Genomic DNA, 25,481 nt, shown 5'->3' on the forward strand with positions numbered 1-25,481 from the left:
TCGCAGATTTACTAATCTGCGACGCAAATGACTCTGGGGGCATCCTAGAGTCATTTGCGTCGCAGTTTAACAAAGCTGCGACGCAAATGTGTTTTGATTTTTTTTTTTCGAATTCGCGCTCAGCTTAATTGCTTAGGAACATTCTGACTTAGGTTAATATTGCTCGACACTGCTTCCCTCCCAAACCAAACCAACACCAACACTAGCTGCGTTGTTCTCACCGGCGGCTTCACCGGCGGCTTCACCCTGTTCACTGCCGTCGTCGGTGCTTCACTGCCAACGTCGTTGCTTCACTGCCGCTCACGGCCAAGGAAGTCCTCCTGCTCCCTCTTCTCTGTCGCTGTCACAAACTGCCGCCGCGGCTGCTGTTTCCGTCGCCCCCTGCACAGTGTTTCCGCGGCACAGCCGCCCCTGCACACTTCCCATACTACCACCGCCCCCTGCACCACCGCCCCCTGCACGTCCCGTTGCTCTCACATCTCTCCTCTCTTCAATAATTAATTAGGTATTATATACATTTAGTGTCACCGTTGAAGACACCGATCAACTTCTCTCGGGAGCATGGCTCAATATATCAATAATACAAGTTTTTGTTACGTGAGTTACCTAAATTCATATTTTGCCCCTAAATTTGATTTTTATGATTGTCTTAACGTTCTTACACTCTATATTATAGGGCTTTGAGTGAGTTGTGTTTTCACGATGATTGTCACCCCAATAGTATTGGATTCATGTGCCCGGAGATGATCTCGGCCACCATGTTAAAGTCCGATGCAGATAGAATTCTATTGTACATGACGAGGTCCATGAGTGCACTTAGTTCTAAGACATTCATCTTATGTCCATACTACGAAAAGTATGAAAATTACTTTGAACTTCGTTTTTAATTGATTGTTATAAATTTAACTTTTTTTTTTCTAACTACATACGTTTATTGTTTGTATGTAGGAGTCACTGGATGCTTTTAGTTCTTTGCTTGTCTAAACGTGAGGTCTACATATTTGATTCTCAACAGAAGAAGAGAAATTTGATGATTAAGGAGCCACTAAACAAGTAAGTAAAGTATGCATATGAAAATGCCATTTTTGCCTCAATTTTTGCCTAAGGTTCTTTAGTTCAAAGTTGGGTTCGAAAACATCATTTTTGCCTAAAAATGACCTAGAACGACCCAATTAGCCTTAAATGTGAAATAACAGATTGTAAAGAGACTTAGAAAGTTATAACTATGCATATGAGACGTGTAATAAGTTTGAAAACATTCCTTAGGTTCTTTGGTTCAAAGTCGGGTTCGAAAACATCATTTTTGCCTAAAAATGACCTAGGACGACCCAAATAGCCTTAAATGTGAAATAACAGATTCTAAAGAGACTTAGAAAGTTATAACTATGCATATGAGACGTGTAATAAGTTTGAAAACATTCCTTAGGTTCTTTGGTTCAAAGTTGGGTTCGAAAACATCATTTTTGCCTAAAAATGACCTAGAACGACCCAATTAGCCTTAAATGTGAAATAACAGATTGTAAAGAGACTTAGAAAGTTATAACTATGCATATGAGACGTGTAATAAGTTTGAAAACATTCCTTAGGTTCTTTGGTTCAAAGTTGGGTTCGAAAACATCATTTTTGCCTAAAAATGACCTAGGACGACCCAAATAGCCTTAAATGTGAAATAATAGATTGTAAAGGGCCTTAGAAAGTTATAACTATGCATATGAGACGTGTAATAAGTTTGAAAACATTCCTTAGGTTCTTTGGTTCAAAGTTGGGTTCGAAAACATCATTTTTGCCTAAAAATGACCTAGGACAACCCAAATAGCCTTAAATGTGAAATAATAGATTGTAAAGGGCCTTAGAAAGTTATAACTATGCATATGAGACGTGTAATAAGTTTGAAAACATTCCTTAGGTTCTTTGGTTCAAAGTTGGGTTCGGAAACATCATTTTTGCCTAAAAATGACCTAGAACGACCCAATTAGCCTTAAATGTGAAATAATAGATTGTAAAGGGCCTTAGAAAGTTATAACTATGCATATGAGACGTGTAATAAGTTTGAAAACATTCCTTAGGTTCTTTGGTTCAAAGTTGGGTTTGAAAACATCATTTTTGCCTAAAAATGACCTAGGACGACCCAATTAGCCTTAAATGTGAAATAATAGATTGTAAAGAGACTTAGAAAGTTATAACTATGCATATGAGACGTGTAATAAGTTTGAAAACATTCCTTAGGTTCTTTGGTTCAAAGTTGGGTTCGAAAACATCATTTTTGCCTAAAAATGACCTTGAACGATCCAATTAGCCTTAAATGTGACTACTACGTATATAATTGCATTTACATGTGTAAACAAAGTATATAATTGCACTTACATGTAAAATATTCTTTGCATTTACATGTGTAAACAAAGTATATATAATTGCATATTTTATCGAATGTGTAGTGCTTTTCGGAGTTACAAGAGACTAGGTGGACAATCTAAGGGAACTAAATTAACATGGATTCCAGCACAGGTATATATATATATATAATTAGTTTATTATTTACCTAAGAAATAAGTTTTTCAAAATTATAACATACAATGTGATAGAAATTTTACTTGTGTTATTTATTTTAATGCATTTAGTGTGCTCAACAACCGGGATCACTAGATTGTGGCTACTACGTCATGCGTTTTATGTACGACATAATAATGAATCATGGTAATAGTCAAGATCTTACTAAGGTATGTTCTCATAAACTACGTACTTTATATAATAAATTGAAGTACACAAAACTATTATATTGATCAATCGTTGATAAATTGAATTATTTACACTTTTTTAGGATTTTTCAAGAACATTGCCTTATTCACCGGAGGAGATTAATGAGGTGAAAGATTTTTGGACAGATTACTTCATGAACAATGTCGAATTTTTAGCTTAATTTGTAATATGAACTTGATCTCTAGCTAGCTACGTACCTTTGTTGTAATAATTTTATGTTTGTTGTAACATGTTGGTTAATCGATCTATGACGAATTTAATTGCCTTTTATTGGGAACGTTAATTACGTTGTAAACTTTAGTGACAGGTATTAATTATAAATGTATTCCCGGTATTGGGAATGAAGCGTCTAATTTCAAAGACGATCATGTCGGAATTTCCAACTAAAATATTAAAAAACGAATATTTATTTTAAAAAAAATAAGTCATTTGCAACGCACGTTAGCTCAATGTGCGAGGCAAATGACTTAATTTTTTGGCGCTAAAATTGTCATTTGCGTCGCACATTAAGCTATTGTGCGTGGCAAATGACTTTTTTTTTTGCGCCTAAAAGTCATTTGCGTCGCACATTTAGCTAATGTGCGACGCAAATAACTTTTCAGGCATGGTGCTGAAAAGTCATTTGCAACGCACATTTAGTTAATGTGCGACGCAAATAACTTTTCAGGCATGGTGCTGAAAAGTCATTTGCAACGCACATTTAGCTAATGTGCGTTGCAAATGACTTTTCAGCACCATGCCTGAAAAGTTATTTGCGTCGCACATTAGCTAAATGTGCGACGCAAATAAGGTTCATTTGCGTCGCACATATGTGCGACGCAAATGACTTTTAGTCATTTGCGTCGAGAGCTTTTGCCACGCACGATGTGCGACGCAAATGTGCTTAAAAGTGCGATGCAAATGACCCTTTTTCCACTAGTGTGAGTTTCACCAAAACTAACATGTACTCACAATTATTTGTGTACCTTGCCCCTTTAGGATCAATAAGTAACACCTCGCTGAGCGAAAACTATTACTAGATTGATGTAAAGGATATCCAAGCAAGTGTATATTTTGGCATGGCACCTTTTAACTCAATTTTTAAGTTTGGAACTTAAGGCTCTTACTATGTTGGTTAGATTTTAAGTGAACTAAAATCCTTAATCATGCAACATATTCAAGCCACAATCTCATGCATAATTAAGACATATTTAAAGCAATAAATAACTTAAAGCATGCATAAGATAAATGTGATTTAGTATGGCCCGACTTCATCTTGAAGCTTCAACTTCAAAGTCCGTCTCGAAAATCTCCGTGGGAGGCACCATTTTCTTCAAATAGGATAAGCTATAATTAAACTAATTACAACTATTCGATGGTACGCAGACCATATTTGAATTGAAAAACAATTTTGGTACTTTAGACCAATTACATTCAAATTAATGGTACGCAGACCATATTTTCTATCCTATTTGGGCCATACTAGTCACTTCATAACCTGCAAAACAGTACATATACAATATATACCATTCACCCATTCATTATTATTTCTAGTTAAACCAATAAATTCATATGCTTTACTAATTTTATGGCTAAAAGGGCTCCCACTTAAACCAATAAATTCATATGCTTTACTAATTTTAAACATAAAAATGTATTTCTAGTCTAACCGGAAACATACAAATTTAATTAAAATTTAAAGCTCATATAAATTTATAATTGAATCCACATATTTAATGCATTCAACTGGTGGGGCTCTGGCTGTGGGTCAGGCTTGGGCTGCGGGTCAGGCTGCTGCTCATCCTCAAATCCAACATATAAATAATGAGCCTGACCGGGTCTGAAACGGGTGCGGCCCTGAGGGTCAGGCAAGGTGAAAAGCCTGTTCCCCTCGAACATCCAAAACATGGCACCCGGCCTAAACAACCAATGCTCACCCTGTAGGCGGCGAAGTCCAGCAAAATAGGCTAAGTCTAGCAAATTTCTACCCAAAACCGGAGTTTGGTTAGCCTCAACAAAATTAACCGTGGCCATGGCAATGTGGGTGATCAACCCACCAATGGTGATACGGGTGGTGTGCGTGCTAGTGGCTATAGAATTAAGTTGGGAGGCCATATGATGTGCTAAGTTCATGGTATACCTCTCTTCCCCCTTTAAAACATAGCCACCCAAAATCTCCAGCTCAGTACTCCTAACATTTTGGGTCTCCTCTCTACCAAAAATTGTGAACCCCAGGAACCTGTAGAAAACAATAGGGACAGAGTGTTGTATCTTGGAAGCATGCAAGTGCTGCGTACTACCGGGATTATCATTACCAGTCAGCTTTCCCCACATGGTACAGTTATTATGAGCACTACCGGGCTTCCTACTAGGGGCAATGGACATACCAAAAATTCCACAAAAATCAGCAATACTCAAGCTAACATTACGGTTCATCAAGCGAAAATGAACCGACGACACAGTCCTATAACCATCTCTACGCAATTGCAAAGAACTCGGAAATTCCAAAGTCAATCGTCTAAATGTAAGACGCAACATGCTATACATATTTTTCATGCCGACAACATAAAAAACTCGTTTTACATCTTGTTCAATACCCATATCATGAAGAGATTTTTGACATATAAAACGAGTAGGGATTACCTCCCTCTTTTTGAGGTGGATGAACCGATCACGTTGCCACTGTTAGGTTATGATACATATGACAAAACATAAATCATGCGGAAAACCTTAATGCCAGGAAACATATTATTTACACATAATCATTTAGCATAATTTAGGAGCATACACTTTGTAGCGTGCCCTCCCTAGCTGCGCCCGAACCGAACAAGAACAAGTCTTTAGGACTCCAAATGTCGTCCCTCCGTAGATAGTCCACAGTACGTCCGGATCCGCCTCAAGTTAGACCAACTAGAATCACCCTTAAGGTTACTAGGAATTTCTGCTATTGTGTTTGCAAGTGAATGGCTGATTTTTCTTTCAAAAACTTACCCTTTGAATACTTCAATCGTTTCTATAAATTATGACCCTAGGCACTTATTTATAGAGGTATGGAAAAGGAATTATAATCCTATTAGGATATTAATTAGTTTAATTAGAATCCTGCTAGGACTCTATTAAATAATCATTATCTAATAGTTTCAGGATTTAATCATATTTCGAATCCCGATTGCTTTAGGATTCCCGCACAAGCATTGCACGACCACGGTACACCCGCGCAAGCCTTGCGGCCCACGCTAGGCGCATAGCGCTCGGCCCATGCTGCTGTGCTCTCGCGCGCGCGCCCTTGGCCTTAAAGATGGCTGTGGGCCGGGCCGGCCCGAAGCCCGAAGCCCGACCCGACCCGGCACGAAAAAAGCACGGCCCGGCACGAGCACGCAAAAAGGACGGCCTGGCACGGGCACGAAGTCGTGGGCCGTGGGCCGGGCCTGGGCCTTACTTTTTTTGGAAAAAGCACGACAAGGCACGGCACGACTCGACCCGCCACGACAAAGCACGTTAAATTTAGTCAAATTAGCCTTAGGCACGCGGGCCAGCCTGGCACGGCACGAAAGCACGTAGCCTTGGGCCGGGCCTGGGCCCTATTTTTAACTTTTCGGCCCGGCACGGCACGGCACGAAACAAAGTGGGCCTGACGTGGGCCCGACACGTTTAGGCCTATGGCCCGTTAGCTCGGCACGAAGCACGGCCCGGCCCGGCCCACAGCCATCTTTACCAGGCCTTGGCTGGGCCTGGCCTTGCGCTGGGCCTGGTCGAGGCTTGGCGTGCGATGGTGCGTGTTGGCTCGCTGGGCGATGGCCTGGCTTCGTGTTGGGCCTTCGTCTAGCGGGCCTCGTCCGATGCTAATTCGTACGATACGCTTCCGATTAAATTCCCGATTCCGGAATTCATTTCCGATACGAACAATATTTAATATTTCTGATTCCGGAATTAATTTCCGTTTCGAACAAATATTTAATATTTCCGTTTCCGGAATTATTTTCCGATTCCGATAATATTTCCGATTCTGACAATATTTCCGTTTCCGGCAATATTTCCGATTCCGGCAATATTTCCATTTCCAATAATATTTTCCGATACGTACCATGTTTCCGTTTCCGGCAACATCTACGACTTGGATAATATTTAGATTTCCGATACGATCCATATTTCCGTTTCCGGCAATATCATCGTTTCCGGAGTATTCACTTGCTTGTGACGATCTCAGCTCCCACTGAAACCAAGATCCGTCGATTCCGAATATCCATAGATAGAGTATTTAATGCCATTAAATACTTGATCCGTTTACGTACTATTTGTGTGACCCTACTGGTTCAGTCAAGAGTAAGCTGTGGATTAATATCATTAATTCCACTTGAACTGAAGCGGCCTCTAGCTAGGCATTCAGCTCACTTGATCTCACTGAATTATTAACTTGTTAATTAATACTGAACCGCATTTATTAGACTTAACATTGAATGCATACTTGGACCAAGGGAATTATTTCCTTCAGCCACTCCGTAGTAAAAATAACGTCCGGAAAGTCCCGGTCGGCTTCGAATTGGGGCGACGGTGGTGGTGGCGTCGGCTCACGAGCTCGGCTAGTCGAAGCCTCATGTTGGTTCCTTCCTTTCATGGTGCAATTTCTCTTTGGACGTATGGCTAGACATGGTTAAAATCTGAATTTTTGGTGGTTTTGAGTTTCTGGTTGAATTTGGGGCTTTGGTGGAAAGTGGAGGAAATTGAAATTAGTTGGGAGTAGGTTGTAAAGGATGATGAGCGGAAGATTTTGGTGTATGGTGTGTTGAATTTGGTGGAAGATTGAGTAAGATATGAAGGATTGAAGTTTGTGAGGATTGGGGTTTAATGAAGGAAGAGAGAGAAAATAAGTTGAAGAAGAGGATGAAAGTGAAGAATTGAAGGGGAAGCCGTGTTTAATCTCGCTGAAATCACGTTTCGCCCGATCGGGCGCACATCGCCCGATCCGGATCGGGCGGTTTACGATCCTTCTTTCAGAACTCCTCCTTTGACCAGATTTTTGTCTCTTGACTTTTCTATGACGTCATCACCAACCGCCCGATCAGGCGGTATTTCGCCCGATCGGGCATTTTACTCGCCAATCCCGCCCGATCGGGCGGACCTTCGCCCGATTCGGGCATTCCACTCGACAGACAGCCCGATCGGGCATCCTTCTCCCGGTCGGGAAAAAACGAATTCCTTTATTGACGTAGACACGCGCCCGATCGGGCGCACCACGCCCGGTCCGAATCGGGCGACTTGCAGCATGCTCCGTTTCAGCTATAACTTCACTTTTTCGAACTTGGAGCTTTAGGCCTGCACACTATTAAACACCCAAACAACGTAATTCCCTCTTCTCACCTCTCTAACACCAAAAACTATACCGAAACACACTTAGGTAGGGGAAAACACTAACAAAACACACAAAAGAAAACGAAAATTGAAATATTACACTACTAAAGCAATAAAATGCGGGTTGCCTCCCGCAAAGCGCTGGTTTATTTCTAGGTCCCGCTCGACCTCATTACCTCGAATATGCAACTCATAGGGCGGAAGGATTGAGGTGCTGAACCTCAACCATTCCTACAGTAGCCCCCTCGTGGTACAACTTCAGATGTTGCCCATTCACTTTAAAGCGCTCACCACTGGTGTTCTCGACCTCAACTGACCCAAACTTGCTTACCATAGTCACGGTGAACGGCCCAGACCACATAGACTTAAGTTTTCCAGGAAACAACTTAAGCCTAGAGTTGAATAGCAGAACCTTGTCGCCCACCGCGAACTCTCTATGCAGGATATGACTGTCGTGCCACCGCTTAGCTAGTCTTTTCCTTATAAATCCGGGCACTATCATAGGCTTGTAGTCGGAATTCATCTAGCTCACCCAATTGAAGTAACCTCTTTTCACCGGCTAACTTTGCATCCATGTTGAGCTGTTTGATTGCTCAATAAGCCCTGTACTCCATTTCTACTGGTAAATGACACGCCTTGCCATACACCAACCGATACGGGGAGGTACCATTAGGTGTCTTAAAGGCGGTTCTATATGCCCACAGAGTATCATCTAGCTTATCGCTCCAATCCTTCCTAGACTTCGCCACCACTTTCTCAAGGATAGATTTGATCTCCCGGTTAGAGACCTCAACTTTCCCACTCGTCTGAGGGTGATAGGCTAGCCCAGTGTGGTGATAAACCCCATACTTGCGCAGGAGCGCATCCAGATGCTTCTCATGGAAGTGTGACCCTCCATCACTAATCAAAGCTCGCGGAACCCCAAATCTTGAAAAAATGACTTTCTTGAACAGAGACATGACCGTCTTAGCGTCATTAGTAGGTGAGGCAACGGCTTCCACCCACTTGGACACATAATCTACAGCAACAAGGATGTACAGATTACCCTTGGACGATGGGAATGGTCCCATGTAGTCAATTCCCCACACATCAAAAACCTCAACCTTAAGAATCCCGTTCTGTGGCATCTCATACCTCCTCGAAATAGTGTCGGCCCTCTGGCACGCATCACAAGCCATAATGAAATCCTGTGCATCCTTGAACATACTAGGCCAGTAAAAACCACACTGTGACAACTTAGCATTAGTCTTTGACGGTCCATGGTGACCACCATAGGGTGAAGAATGACACCTACTGATAATACCTTGGACATCCCATTCTGGAACACAACGCTTGTACAACCCTTCAGCAGTCTCACGAAAGAAATAAGGGTCATCCCAAAAGTAAAACCGAACATCGTGTAGGAACTTGTTCTTCTGTTGATATGTAAGATCGGCCGGAAGAATACCCCCTACAATGTAGTTAGTAAAATCTGCGAACCATGGTGACTGACTGGCAAGTGCAAGTAAGTAGGGATGTTAGTGGGGTAGGTTTCCCGGGAGACCCGCCCCGCATCCGCCCCAAGTAGGCGGGGATGGAGGTAGGTTTGGCGGGTGATGGGGCGGGGATGGGTATAAAAACCGTACCCGCCATGGGTGATGGGGCGGGTGTGGATTTTGTGTTGAACCCGACCCATCCCCGCCCCATCCCCGCTCGCTCCGCCCCATCCCCACTCGCCCCGCCCCATCCCCACTCGCCCCGCTTCATACCCGCCATGGGTGATGGGGTGAGTTTGGATTTATTTGCATCTTTAGGTGATAATATAAATTTAGGTGAGATTTTTATGTTTTTTGTTTGGATTTTTTTGTTATGACGAGTATTTTTTCGATTATATAGGTTACTTTAGTCATAAGGTTTTTTTTTCTATAGTTAACTTTGATTACTCCGTATATATGGCAAATGTTTGCTAAATAAGAAAAATTAGGCGGGTATTAGCGCGGGTATGAAGCGGGGATAAGACGGGGATGGATACCCAGTTGGGTGGCGGGGCGGGGATGGATTTTAGCTTACACCCGTTGGGGCGGGGATGGGGATGAATTTTGTACCCGCCATGGGTGATGGGGCGGGGATGGGGATGAAAATTTTAGGTGGGGATGGGGATGGAGGGACCTACATCCGCACCCTCCCCGCCCCATTGACATCCCTACAAGTAAGTGATCATCTGGAAATAAATAATCGATCGGTGTAGACACTTTACCATCATCATACCTCAATCTAGACAAGTGATCTGCAACCACATTCTCAGCCCCTTTCTTATCGCGAATCTCCAAATCAAACTCTTGTAGCAGTAGTATCCATCGAATAAGCCTAGGCTTGGCTTCCTTCTTTGAGAGCAGATACTTAAGAGCCGCATGGTCAGTATAGACTATCACCTTGGACCCAATCAGATAAGTGCGAAATTTACCCAAGGCATAGACTATGGCTAGAAGCTTTTTTTCAGTAGTAGCATAATTAACTTGAACTTCATCTAAGGTCTTGCTTGCATAGTAGATGGCATGCAAGACCTTTTCCTTTCTCTGACCCAAAACTGCCTCAACTGCATAATCACTTGCATCACACATTATCTCGAACGGAAGATCCCATTCGGGAGAATGAATGATAGGGGCCGAAATCAGTGTCTATTTAATCCTGTCAAAAGCCTCAAGACAAGCATCAGTAAACACAAACGGGGAATCCTTGAGGAGGAGTTGGGTTAGTGGTTTAACAATTTTAGAAAAGTCCTTGATAAAGCGGCGATAAAACCCCGCATGACCAAGAAAACTTCTAACACCCTTCACATTAACTGGAGGGGGCAATTGTTCAATCACTTGGACCTTAGCTCGATCCACCTGAATGCCCTTATCAGATATTAAATGTCCCAAGACCACCCCTTCAGTAACCATGAAATGACACTTTTCCCAGTTTAGGACTAAATTACACTCTTCACATCTTTTCAATACTTAGTCAGATTTAGCAAGCAAGAATCAAAAGAAGTACCATAGGCACTAAAATCATCCATAAACACTTCCATGATGGACTCAATAAACTCAGAAAAGATGCTCATCATGCAACGTTGGAAAGTAGCAGGTGCATTACACAGACCAAAGGGCATCCTACGATATGCAAAGGTACCATAGGGACAGGTGAAGGTGGTCTTTTCCTGGTCGTCTGGATGTATGGGAATTTGAAAGAAACCACAATAACTATCAGATAACATAAAAACTTGTGACAGGCTAGCCTTTCTAACATTTGATCAATAAATGGAAGGGGAAAGTGGTCCTTTTTAGTAGCAACATTCAGACGCCTATAATCAATGCACATGCGCCAACCTGTGACTAGCCTAGTTGGTATCAACTCATTTTTCTCATTTCTAACCACAGTTGTCCCCCCTTTCTTAGGCACTACCTGAACAGGACTCACCCACTTAGAATCAGACACAGCATAGACAATACCCGCATCAAGCAATTTCATGACTTCAGCTTTTACAACATCTTGCATGACAGGGTTCAAGCGACGTAGGGGTTGAATGCATGGTTTATGATATTCATTTAGATGTATCCTATGCATGCAAAAGTCAGGGCTATACCCTTTAAATCATCAATGCTGTACCCAATGGCCTTTTAATGCTTTTTCAACACAATAAGAAGTTGGGACAAGCATCAAGTGCAGTACTGACGATTACAGGGCAAAGTTGTTCATCATCCAAAAACGCATATTTAAGGTTAGCAGGAAGAGGTTTAAGTTCGGGTTTCTTTACCTCTTTGACAGGACAAACCGGCCGAACTAACCTCTTCAATTTGGTGCTCTCCGGTTCAGACCCTTCACCATCAAGAGCCAACTCTAGAGCATCCACTTCAGCACTCCAAGAACTGCTATCACCTGCAGAAGACTCACAACAAAGCACTGCCTCCAAAGGATCTCTCTCGAGAACTTGGGAGACGTTATCACACGTAATAAAATCAACCACATCAATTCGATTGCATTGTTCTTCCTCTAGCATGGGACTCTTTAAGGCACTATTCAGATTAAAAGTCACCATATCATCCCCAACAGACAAAGTCAATTTCCCACTTTTAACATCAATGACCGCCCCCGCAGTGTGAAGGAAGGGTCTACCTAAGATAATGGGAATTTGAGAATCCTCTTGCATGTCTAGTACCACAAAGTCTACAGGTATATAGAATTTACCTACTCTAACAGGGACGTCCTCTAAAACACCTAAGGGGTATTTGACAGAACGGTCGGCCATTTGCAGAGTGATATTAGTAACCTTAAGCTCACCCATATTCAGTTTAGTACAGACAGACACACTAGCACCTAGATCACATAAAGCTTTATCAATAAACACGGTGCCAATGTTACATGGGATGGAAAAACTCCCGGGGTCTTTAAGTTTAGGCGGAGACTTAATTTGCAAATAGGCACTACATTCCTCAGTAAAAGCTACAATCTCTACCTCAGAAAAAGCACGTTTCCTGGTCAAAATATCTTTCATGAATTTAGCATCTGCAGGAACCTGTCAAATCAATTCAGTAAAAGGGACCGTTACCTGCAAGTTTTTGCCCACTTCCAAGAATCTGCCAAACTGCTTATCTAGCTTATTCTTGAGTTGCCGGTTTGGGAAGGGGAGTACAATAGGTGGTACTTCAATATCTATCCCCTTCTTAACCTCAGTTGTAGCCTTATTCTCATTGACTACTTTTTCAGCTTCCTTACCATCCATGACTATCTCTGGGACTTCCTCACTAACCATACCACTAGCAGACACCCCAGAATCAACCTCAACTGGCATAGAAGGACCATCATAACCCCTGCCACTCCTCAATGTAATAGCATTTGCAGTTTCCCTATTTTCGGGCTGAGAAGGAAGTTGGCATGGGGGTCTCCCTGCAATAGTAGTAGCCATTTGTGTCAACTGTGTATCAATGATCTTGTTGTGAGCAGTAAGAGCATCCATCTTCGCATCCTTTTCACTTAGAGATTTTTGCATTTGTAGCATCATGTTTCTCATCTCTACTAACATAGGGTCCGGTTGTGTGGTTTGAGGTTGTGGTGGTGGAGGTGATGTGTGTTGTCTAGGGAACCCAGGTGGTCCACTAGACTGTTGGTTGTAGTTGTTCCATGTTTGGTAGGATTGTTGATGTGGGGGTTGGTATGGTTGTGGTGGTGGATGTTGGACTTGGTGAGGGTTTTGGATATTGTTGCTCCTGTAGGACAGTAGAGGGTTGTTTTTGTAGCCCTCATTGTAAGAGTTGGAGAATGGGTTGTTTTGTTTGTAGGATTGAAATGCGTTACATTGTTCAATAGAGCTCCTACATTCCTGTGCATAATGACCAGACATTCCACAACTTTCACAAACAGTAGCAGGTGTAGACACCTACTTTTGTCCCCATTCCCGAAAGGGAAAGGTTCGATGATGAAAGCATAAATCTCCACTTGACAACGCATCTCCTATAAAATAAACGGATATCAATTCCCCTTTTCATTTCACCCAAAACCTGCTATTTATGGAAACCTGCTAAAATAGTAACTGCCGTAAGAGGTAGCTTCTAAAAGTGGCAAGTCATAAAAGATAGAAACCTGTCAGAAATAGGTGTTGCACTCCAACGTAAATCCTAAATGAGATAGAAAACTGCGAGAATCCTATTCCTAATATGATTCGGAAATAAGAGTTACGTATTAATTAAAATCCTAACGAGCCTAGAGTTCGTAACGGGCCCAGACGCATTCCGTCATGAAATTGATACGCACTAAAAGACTCGATTAAGTCTCAAACACTATGGATTTCAGGAATCCGAATCTGACTAAAAAAACAGCCCAGACCCTATTTTCAACGTCTGGCTCTGGGCGCCGAAATCTTCGGCGCCCAGGCCTGGGCGCTGAAAATACCTGGGTACGTGTTTTTTCCTAATTCTTTGTGAAGGAAATAATGCCCTTGGTCCAAGTATGCATTCTATGTTAAGTCTAATAAATGCGGTTCAGTATTAATTAACAAGTTAATAATTCAGTGAGATCAAGTGAGCTGAATGCCTAGCTAGAGGCCGCTTCAGTTCAAGTGGAATTAATGATATTAATCCACAGCTTACTCTTGACTGAACCCGTAGGGTCACACAAATAGTACGTAAACGGATCAAGTATTTAATGGCATTAAATACTCTATCTATGAATATTCGGAACCGACGGATCTTGGTTTCAGTGGGAGCTAAGATCGTCACAGGCAAGAAATGAATACTCCGGAAACGATGATATTGCCGGAAACGGAAATATGGATCGTATTGGAAATATAAATATTATCCAAGTCGTAGATGTTGCCGGAAACGGAAACATGGTACGTATCGGAAAATATTATCGGAAATGGAAATATTGCCAGAATCGGAAATATTGCCGGAAACGGAAATATTGTCAGAATCGGAAATATTACCGGAATCGGAAAATAATTCCGGAAACGGAAATATTAAATATTTGTTCGAAACGGAAATTAATTCCGGAATCGGAAATATTAAATATTGTTCGTATCGGAAATGAATTCCGGAATCGGAAAATTTAATCGGAAGCGCATCGTACGAATAAGCATCGGACGAGGCCTGCCGGACGAGGCCCAGCACGAAGCCAGGCCATCGCCCAGCAAGCCAAGCGCGCCGCACAAACAGCCACGCCAGGCCCAGCGCAAGGCCAGGCCCAGCAGGCTGCGCAGCGCGCACAGCGCGCACAGCACGCGCAGCGCGCAGCGCGCGCGGGCGCTGCGTGGGCTGCTGCTCGCGCGCACGCATGGGGCCCATCGTGGCTGCCGTGCGTGTGTGTGCAAGTGTTTGTGTTCGTGCACGTTTCCTAAAACATGCAGAGTTCGGTTAATGATTAAATTCCTAATTCTATTTGATAAATTAATTAAATTAGAGTTCTTGTAGGATTCTAGGTTTAATTAATTTGTATCTAAATAGGATTTCGATTCCCTTTCCATACCCCTATAAATATGAGGCTAGGGATCACAATTTATAAGAAGTTTCAAAGTATTCAAAAGTGAGTTTTTTTGAGAGAAAATTAAAACACACATCTTGCTCATAAAAGTGCCAAAATTTTCTAGTACCTTAAGGGCGATTCTAGTTGGTCAATCTTAAGGCGGATCCGGACGTGCTGTGGACTATCTACGGAGGGACGACACTTGGTGTCCTAAAGACTTGTTCTTGTTCGGTTCGGGCGCAGCTAGGGAGGGCACGCAACAAAGAGTATGCATCTAAATTATGCTATATGATTATGTGTAAATAATATGTTGTCCTGGGTTAATGGTTGTTTCCGCATGATCCATGTAATGTCATATGTATCATAACCTAACAGTGGTATCACGAGCCCCTTATTATTTTCATAATCTAAATTGCATGAACATGGTTAAATATTACAAATTTGCAAGAATTAAAAGGGGTGATTAATTTTCGTAATTGTTAATTAATTGCAAATTGCGTTTATTTAATTATACGTACGCAGTTTTTCGGCAGTTTCTTCGTTACTCATCCGAATTGAGTGATTTTTGTGTCAATTCCGCATGTAAAAGGCATTCTAAAATTTTGACAAAAAAAGTATTTTTCTGCCGAACCCAGAATTCTCAAATTCGAAGCCTAAATATGACGTTTCGAAGGTTTTAGTTTTTCGAATGCAAAATTTCGTAAATTTAAGATGTTAAATTAAATATTTGCGATTCTTGTTGATAAATCTTGAATTTTTGATTGACCTACTGCATATGTTTAACAAGTTTGAATGCCTAGTCTTGTTAATTATGCAATCTAATTTGTAATTATGATTAATTTGTTGAAAATTAGAATAATTTAGAATTAATTTGATTTTCATAATTAATTGTAATTTAATTAGAAACCTATGATTAAAAACCACCATAAAAATTGTAAATTTATGATAAATTTTAAATTTTTATGACCTAGACTTGAATCCATAACAATCGGAAATCAATTGGATAATAAATTTTCGATTTTTTCGCCCTAAAATTATGAAATTAATATTATTTATTAATTTGTCATTAATTTTAAATATAAATTTTAAATTTTTATGCGATTCGTTCATAAAACTTGCACGCACGAAGCAATGGACGCTTCGTGTTACCCTTAAGGGGTGTTGTATAATGCGGGCATGCGACGACGAGCAAGGGAGCTCGTCGCCCGTGCGGCACGAATGCAATGAGCAAGGGCGTAGTGCACGAGCACAAGGCAGCAGCCCTGCCTTGTGTCGTGTGCCACGAGCAATGGACGAATGGGCATGGGCGAAGGGCGAGCCAAGGCAGTCGCGTGTGGGCAGCAAGCGAGCTGCGCCACAACGCGCGCTGCCTCGCACAAGAGCGCGCAGCCTCGCGCGCAGCGAGCGCAAGCTCGCGTGCCACGAGCGCTGCGCCCAGCATTGCTCGCGCGCACAACGAGCGAGGACTCGCGCGCACAGCCAGCATTGCTCGCGCGCACAGCGAGCGATGGCTCGCGCGCCCAACGAGCGATGTCGCGCGCGCAGCGAGCACCAATGCGTGCGGAGGCTTGCGATGGGGATGCAGCAGCTATGCAACGAGCGCATGGGCTGCGCGCACATGGCCAGCAATGGCTGTGTGCGTGCGGCCCATGGGCGTGCAACGCGTAGGGTGTTTGCGTTACGATTAAAGATCGTTTTGAATGTTTAATTTGAAAATTTCAGTTCACGTAATTTTAATTAATTTTAAAATTAATAATTTAAATTATTTTCTTGGATTTTAATTTTGAATATTGTAATTATAATAAATGTTATTTATTCTAATTATTTTACTAAAATTAAAATCATGAATTAATTTAAATAACGACTGAAATTAAATTAAACTTTTTGGATTCAATTATAAATTTATATGAGCTTTAAATTTTAATTAAATTTGTATGTTTCCGGTTAGACTAGAAATACATTTTTATGTTTAAAATTAGTAAAGCATATGAATTTATTGGTTTAAGTGGGAGCGTATTTTAGTCATAAACTCTTGATTAGGTCTACAAATCCTTAAGGTTAAAACAACTTGATTAGAATTAATAAGGACTGAATAATTGGTAGATTATTGGTGCCCTTGATTAATTGCTGCAAATGTTTACGTGATGCATAATGTGTTTTACTAACCAGCTATGTGGGCCATTCATGATAATGAATGGGTGAATGGTATATATTGTATATGTACTGTTTTGCAGGTTATGAAGTGACTAGTATGGCCCAAATAGGATAGAAAATATGGTCTGCGTACCATTAATTTGAATGTAATTGGTCTAAAGTACCAAAGTTATTTTTCAATTCAAATATGGTCTGCGTACCATCAAATAGTTGTAATTAGTTATAACTTATCCTATTTGAAGAAAATGGTGCCTCCCACGGAGATTTTCAAGACGGACTTTGAAGTCAAAGCTTCAAGATGAAGTCGGGCCATACTAGATCACATTTATCTTATGCATGCTTTAAGTTATTTATTGTTTTAAATATGTCTTAAAATGCATGAGATCAAAAGCTTGATTATGTTGCATGATTAAGGATTTTAGTTCACTTAAAATCTAACCAACATAGTAAGAGCCTTAAGTTCCAAACTTAAAAATTGAGTTAAAAGGTGCCATGCCAAAATATACACTTGCTTGGATATCCTTTACATCAATCTAGTAATAGTTTTCGCTCAGCGAGGTGTTACTTATTGGTCCTAAAGGGGCAAGGTACACAAATAATTGTGAGTACATGTTAGTTTTGGTGAAACTCAACGATATAAGTAAGGAGTCCTTTTATGTCGTGGCAAATTCGATAGGTTTGCCTAATAAGTTCTTAGACGTACCTATCAACCAAGAATAGTTTCTAGACTATTAGCAAAAGGCTTTTGCTTACCTAAGATGTTCTAGGATTAAGTCGACAAACTGTGCTTAGTTCTTCAATGATTTTAGGATCTTGGAATCATTTTATTCACACCTGCCGGAACACATAATTTGAATAAAATGCTTAATAAACATTGAATTATGCATGTATGCTAGAATTTAAGTTTATTAAGAGAAACTGTGAATGGTTATTTATTTGTTTATTCTTTTCAATTGTAGTTTTAATATGGCAAACAACAATCAAAACATCATCATGGGTTCTGAGCTTATGGTCAAGCTGAACCTGACAAATTTTCTTGAATGGGAAGCTAAGCTAGTTGAAATAGTCAAACTCAATGGACTTGAGTATGTACTGTCACATCCCATGCCAAGCTACTATGCCAGAGACATGACCCCTGAGAGATTTTACGCCTGGGATGCGGATCTCAAAAAGGTTATGAGTCTCATGCTGAACAATATCCCTGATGACTGGGCTAAAAGGTTTGTAGCCTATGAACCTTTTACGCTCATCAAGAATCTAAGGGATATCTGTCGTGGAAGTACGGAGGACAGGGACCTGAACGTCCATGAGTTGATTGAATCAATGTCTGGTCTAAAGGTTAGTTCTCCCAACAGGTGTTATAGGATGGAGGTCCAAGAAACACATGTTCAGCTCCTTCGCACTAAACAGAGGGTAGGCGTCCCACTGAGGTTCCATGTGGATCTTATGTGTTCATATTTTGATCGCCTAAGTCTACTAGGAACACCAATAAGCGAAAGGATGGCAGTCTCTGTCTTGCTCAATTCACTACACAGTGGGTTTGGTCGCTTCAAGCAACTATACCTAAGTGAACCAAGAGAAGAAACAGTTGCAGAATTTGTTCACCTTGTCAGAAAGGCTGAAATAATACTGGACTGTGAAGCCAAAGATTTACTCAAGGCTAGAAGGAGACCGTTCAAGAAAGGTGGAAAGTCCAAGGGCAATGCTAAATCAAAGCAGGACAAGTCCACATCAAGCTGTCTTTATTGTGATGGAATAGGCCATTACAAAAGAGAATGTCCAAAGCTAAAGGAAGATCAGAAGAACGGAACAGTCGTTCCATCTTCAGGTATTTTCGTTATAGACTGTATACTTGCTAATTCAACTTCTTGGGTATTAGATACAGGTTGTGGCTCACACTTATGTTCCAATCCACAGGGACTAAGAAGAAGTAGAAAGTTAAGCAAGGGTGAAGTCGACCTACGAGTGGGAAATGGAGCACGGATTGCTGCATTAGCCGTAGGAACTTACTATTTGTCGTTGCCCTCCGGGCTAGTTTTGGAACTGGAAGAATGTTTCCATGTTCCAAGTCTTACTAAAAACATCATTTCAGTTTCTTGCTTAGATGCTAAGGGATTTTCCTTTTTAATAAAAGACAATAGTTGTTCGTTTTATTTTAAAGAGATGTTTTATGGATCTGCTAGATTAGTCAATGGACTTTATTTATTAGATCACGACAAACAAGTATATAACATAAATACCAAAAAGGCCAAAAAGGATGATTCAGATCTCACCTATCTGTGGCATTGTCGATTAGGCCATATAAACTTGAAACGCTTAGAAAGACTTCAAAGGGAAGGAATTCTAGAACCATTTGACTTGAGGATTATGGTAAATGCGAATCATGTTCACTTGGCAAAATGACAAAGCAACCTTTCTCTAAAGTTGGAGAAAGAGCAAAGGAACTATTGGGTTTAATCCATACAGATGTATGTGGACCAATGAGTACAAATACTAGAGGTGGTTTCAGCTAGTTTATCACTTTCACTGATGACTTCAGTAGGTATGGTTATGTCTACCTAATGAAGCATAAGTCTGAATCCTTTGACAAATTCAAGGAATTTCAGAGTGAAGTAGAGAATCAATTAGGCAAGAAGATTAAGGCACTGCGGTCTGATAGAGGCGGTGAATATCTGAGCTATGAATTTGATGACCATCTGAAAGAATGTGGAATTCTATCAGAATTGACTCCTCCTGGAACACCACAATGGAATGGTGTGTCAGAACGGAGGAACAAAACCTTGCTAGACATGGTCAGGTCAATGATGGGTCAGGCCGAACTTCCATTAGAATTTTGGGGACATGCACTAAATACAGCTGCACTCACTATAAATAGAGCTCCGTCTAAAGCTGTCGAAAAGACTCCATACGAATTATGGTTTGGAAAGCCTCCAAATGTGTCTTTTCTTAAGATTTGGGGATGTGAAGTATACGTCAAACGATTAATTTCAGACAAACTTCATCCAAAATCTGACAAATGTATCCTTGTGGGCTATCCAAAGGAAACAAAGGGGTATTACTTCTACAATACATCTGAGAACAAAGTGTTTGTTGCTCGAGATGGTGTCTTTTTGGAGAAGGATCACATTTCCAAAATGACAAGTGGGAGAAAAGTAGACCTCGAAGAAATTCGAGTCGAACAACAAACTCTAGAGAATGCTCAAGATGACATTCAGGATGAAACTCAGAGATCTTTAGAAGAATCTGGTGAGAATCATGGTCAATCTAGAAATGTTACCCCGCGTAGATCGCAAAGATATAGATCTCAACCGGAAAGGTACTTAGGTATTTTGACGAACGAGAGCTATGACGTTCTATTACTTGAAAGTGATGAACCTGCGACTTACAAACAAGCTATGACGAGCCCTAGCTCCAAGCAGTGGCAAGAAGCCATGCAATCTGAATTAGACTCCATGTCTGAAAACCAAGTATGGGATTTGGTCGATTTGCCAGATGGCTACCAAGCCATTGGAAGCAAATGGGTTTTCAAACTGAAAAAGGACAAGGATGGGAAACTTGAAGTTTTCAAAGCTAGATTGGTCGCAAAAGGTTACAGGCAAGTCCACGGTGTGGATTACGATGAAACCTTTTCACCAGTTGCAATGCTAAAGTCTATTCGAATAATGTTAGCAATCGCTGCATATTACGATTACGAAATATGGCAGATGGATGTCAAAACTGCTTTCTTAAACGGCGTTTTAACAGAAACTGTGTTTATGACACAGCCTGAAGGTTTTGAGGATCCAAAAAATGCTAAAAAGGTATGCAAGCTAAAGAAGTCAATCTACGGATTGAAGCAGGCATCCAGGAGCTGGAATATACGTTTTGATGAAGCAGTCAGTGACTTTGGTTTCATCAAGAACGCGGACGAATCTTGTGTATACAAGAAGGTCAGTGGGAGCAAAATTGCTTTCCTAGTATTATATGTCGACGACATATTGCTTATCGGAAATGACATTCCTATGTTGAACTCTGTCAAGATTTGGCTTGGGAAATGTTTTTCGATGAAGGATCTAGGAGAAGCACAGTACATATTGGGCATCAAGATTTACAGAGATAGATCTAAAAAGATGATTGGACTTAGTCAAAGCACTTATATCAATAAGGTGCTTGATAGGTTCAAGATGGTGGACTCCAAGCGAGGCTACCTACCCATGTCTCATGGAATGACTCTAAGCAAGACTCAGTGCCCAAAAACACTTGATGAGCGTAGATGAATGAATGGGATTCCATATGCATCATTGATTGGTTCAATAATGTATGGTATGATATGTACACGCCCGGATGTTGCGTACGCACTCAGTGCTACGAGCAGATACCAGTCAGACCCAGGAGAGGCGCATTGGACTGCTGCCAAGAATATTCTGAAGTACCTGAAAAGGCACAAAGATGACTTCCTGGTCTATGGTGGAGATGATGAATTAATTGTTAAAGGCTATACGGACGCAAGTTTCCAAACCGACAAAGATGATTTTAGATCACAGTCTGGGTTTGTCTTCTGCCTCAACGGAGGAGCAGTAAGCTGGAAAAGTGCTAAGCAAAGCACCATTGCGGATTCTACAACTGAAGCGGAGTACATTGCTGCACATGAAGCAGCAAAGGAAGCTATATGGCTAAGGAAGTTCATAGGTGAACTTGGTGTAGTCCCCTCCATTAAAGGACCAATAGCCCTGTATTGTGATAATAACGGAGCTATTGCACAGGCAAAAGAGCCTAGACACCACCAGAGAGTCAAGCATGTACTTCGTAGATTTCACCTTCTACGAGAGTTCGTTGAAAGAAAAGAAGTCGAGATAAGCAAAATTGGAACTGATGACAACATATCTGATCCATTAACTAAACCTCTGCCGCAGGCGAAGCACAACTCGCACACTGCAGCTATGGGAATCAAGCATATTGGAGAATGGCTTTGATGTCTCTGTTTAATGTTTTAAAGTTTTAGAGTTTAAATCTTTGTAAAACATTATTGGTTAATCATTCACAATAAATGAAATGAATTCATTTTTCCATTTAATTTGTGGTTTATTAAATGATGAGTCCCTTCAATTTGACGATATATTCAAGATAGACTGTCAGGACCAGTCCTGTGACTAAGAAATGTCTATCAAGTGAACTTGAATGTCGAAGGTTGAAAATGGTCCCTAATCGGAGTTTTCTATAAAATTGGACGCATAGAAAACGTTAGACGATTAGAATGCAAGATGACTAGTAGTTCTGTTTCTTGAACTATGTGGACATGGCAATGTCATAATCATTTGCATAGATACTTACTTTGGGAAGACTAGTATCGGACAAGACCTATGAAACTTTACTGTAAGAGATGAAAATCTGTCATGAGTAAATTTCATTAAATTATTAGACACTGAATCCTCAATACCTGAGTGATTTGAGATTACTTGTTTGAGAACTGGTTGCTTTGACGTTGACCAACCGTCGCACCGTAAAAGGAGGCTATAAAGGCAACTCTCAGGTAATCACCTATCAAACGAAGTCTAATCTCAAGATCGCAAGATTGGGATTGTCCTCCCATAAATCGGGATGAGATGCTTAAAAGTTGTACAAGGCCACTCGGAGAGCTAGAAACTGTGAAATGCATGGCCGTGCTCGGATGAATCATAGGCTATGATTATCTGTTTATTTGATCAGTTGAACTCTGAAACCGAGGAACACCTCTGGACGTAATAAGGATGACAACTCTTACCTTATGTTCAAGAGCAAGCATCGAGCGACAAAGGAATTAGGAAATGCACACTTGTCCCTAAGGACAAGTGGGAGACTGAAGGAAATAATGCCCTTGGTCCAAGTATGCATTCTATGTTAAGTCTAATAAATGAGGTTCAGTATTAATTAACAAGTTAATAATTCAGTGAGATCAAGTGAGCTGAATGCCTAGCTAGAGGCCGCTTCAGTTCAAGTGGAATTAATGATATTAATCCACAGCTTACTCTTGACTGAACCCGTAGGGTCACACAAATAGTACGTAAACGGATCAAGTATTAAATGGCATTAAATACTCTATCTATGAATATTCGGAACCGACGGATCTTGGTTTCAGTGGGAGCTAAGATCGTCACAGGCAAGAAATGAATACTCCGGAAACGATGATATTGCCGGAAACGGAAATATGGATCGTATCGGAAATATAAATATTATCCAAGTCGTAGATGTTGCCGGAAACGGAAACATGGTACGTATCGGAAAATATTATCGGAAATGGAAATATTGCCAGAATCGGAAATATTGCCGGAAACGGAAATATTGTCAGAATCGGAAATATTACCGGAATCGGAAAATAATTCCGGAAACGGAAATATTAAATATTTGTTCGAAACGGAAATTAATTCCGGAATCGGAAATATTAAATATTGTTCGTATCGGAAATGAATTCCGGAATCGGAAAATTTAATCGGAAGCGCATCGTACGAATAAGCATCGGACGAGGCCTGCCGGACGAGGCCCAGCACGAAGCCAGGCCATCGCCCAGCAAGCCAAGCGCGCCGCACAAACAGCCACGCCAGGCCCAGCGCAAGGCCAGGCCCAGCAGGCTGCGCAGCGCGCACAGCGCGCACAGCACGCGCAGCGCGCGCAGCGCGCAGCGCGCGCGGGCGCTGCGTGGGCTGCTGCTCGCGCGCACGCATGGGGCCCATCGTGGCTGCCGTGCGTGTGTGTGCAAGTGTTTGTGTTCGTGCACGTTTCCTAAAACATGCAGAGTTCGGTTAATGATTATATTCCTAATTCTATTTGATAAATTAATTAAATTAGAGTTCTTGTAGGATTCTAGGTTTAATTAATTTGTATCTAAATAGGATTTCGATTCCCTTTCCATACCCCTATAAATATGAGGCTAGGGCTCACAATTTATAAGAAGTTTCAAAGTATTCAAAAGTGAGTTTTTTTGAGAGAAAATTAAAACACACATCTTGCTCATAAAAGTGCCGAAATTTTCTAGTACCTTAAGGGCGATTCTAGTTGGTCAATCTTAAGGCGGATCCGGACGTACTGTGGACTATCTACGGAGGGACGACACTTGGAGTCCTAAAGACTTGTTCTTGTTCGGTTCGGGCGCAGCTAGGGAGGGCACGCAACAAAGAGTATGCATCTAAATTATGCTATATGATTATGTGTAAATAATATGTTGTCCTGGGTTAATGGTTGTTTCCGCATGATCCATGTAATGTCATATGTATCATAACCTAACACTTTGTGGATTAGAACTCTGCAATTCTATCTTTCCACAAACTCTTCCCTATAAATAGACCCCTAAATTCGACGTGAAAAACACAACACACGATTATATTCTGAGTATTGACTCCAACCCTTAGCCTAAGCCTCACGCTGCGAAACTGTTCACGCGTTCTGTCGCAATCGATCCATAAATCGAACAGAACGTATCCTGTCCCATAATTGAGATTCGTTAAATAAAAAGGAGAAATAGCAAAGTCAAAGTGGTTAGTTTTCTGAGAACCGTGACGCACCTCTCAAGGGTGCGTCGTAATGTGCCCCTTCTCGATGATTTAATTGCTTTCCTCGCCCTTTTTATGAACTGTTAAACTAACTAAATCTGATTGTTCTATCACGCCTAACAAATATAATATTTTCGGGAAATTGGATTATCATGCTAGGTCCCTTAATGCAATCTAAATCAGATAATCGCGATCGATCTAGTATTATATGTTACATATTGCTAAAATCAACTCAGATTAGTTTAATAGTTAACGCATGTCCCTTCAATTATTTATGCTGAGCTAGTAAGGATATCCTGCCTCTAGAGTTATCGACGAGCGAAGTACTCCTCTCGGTAGTTACAGTCCCCCGAACCCTCAATCTCTACCTTGCGGGTGTATGTTGAGAGATCCCCACACCAGGGATCACAAGGGAACCTACGGCCGTCGTGGTCAAACATAATTGCACTCCCTTTATGTCACGATAACCGGGTTTTGTCAGTTTTTCTCATTGTCGTTAAAAACTGAATGGCGACTCCTATATTACTAGTCAATTGGGTGTAAACTCACAGGAAATCCAATTACACTTGATTGAATAAAAATAATCGTCACACCCACGAGGGACGAGGTCACGCATTAGCCTCGTGCTTTTTCGACCCCCTCACAGTGGCGACTCCACTGGGGATAGTGGAGGAAATACTCGTGCTTGTAGGTAATCAAAATAGCCGAAGGGTGAAACGATCCTACCCCGCGTTTATTTCCCCATCAAGTTGGGACGACCTGAAA

The 25,481-nt window shown here is 41.3% G+C and overlaps 1 long non-coding RNA gene across 1 annotated transcript; it reads left to right on the forward strand.

Moving 5' to 3' along the window:
- The first annotated feature begins 516 nt into the window (after positions 1-516).
- On the forward strand, positions 517-1,045 carry LOC110781010 (uncharacterized). The gene is made up of 3 exons (XR_002531617.2): positions 517-597; positions 677-856; positions 949-1,045. It is a non-coding gene; the product is annotated as an uncharacterized lncRNA (long non-coding RNA).
- The last annotated feature ends 24,436 nt before the right edge of the window (positions 1,046-25,481 follow it).

Source organism: Spinacia oleracea, chromosome 3 (assembly GCF_020520425.1).
Source record: "Spinacia oleracea cultivar Varoflay chromosome 3, BTI_SOV_V1, whole genome shotgun sequence".
Lineage (NCBI taxonomy): Eukaryota > Viridiplantae > Streptophyta > Magnoliopsida > Caryophyllales > Amaranthaceae > Spinacia > Spinacia oleracea.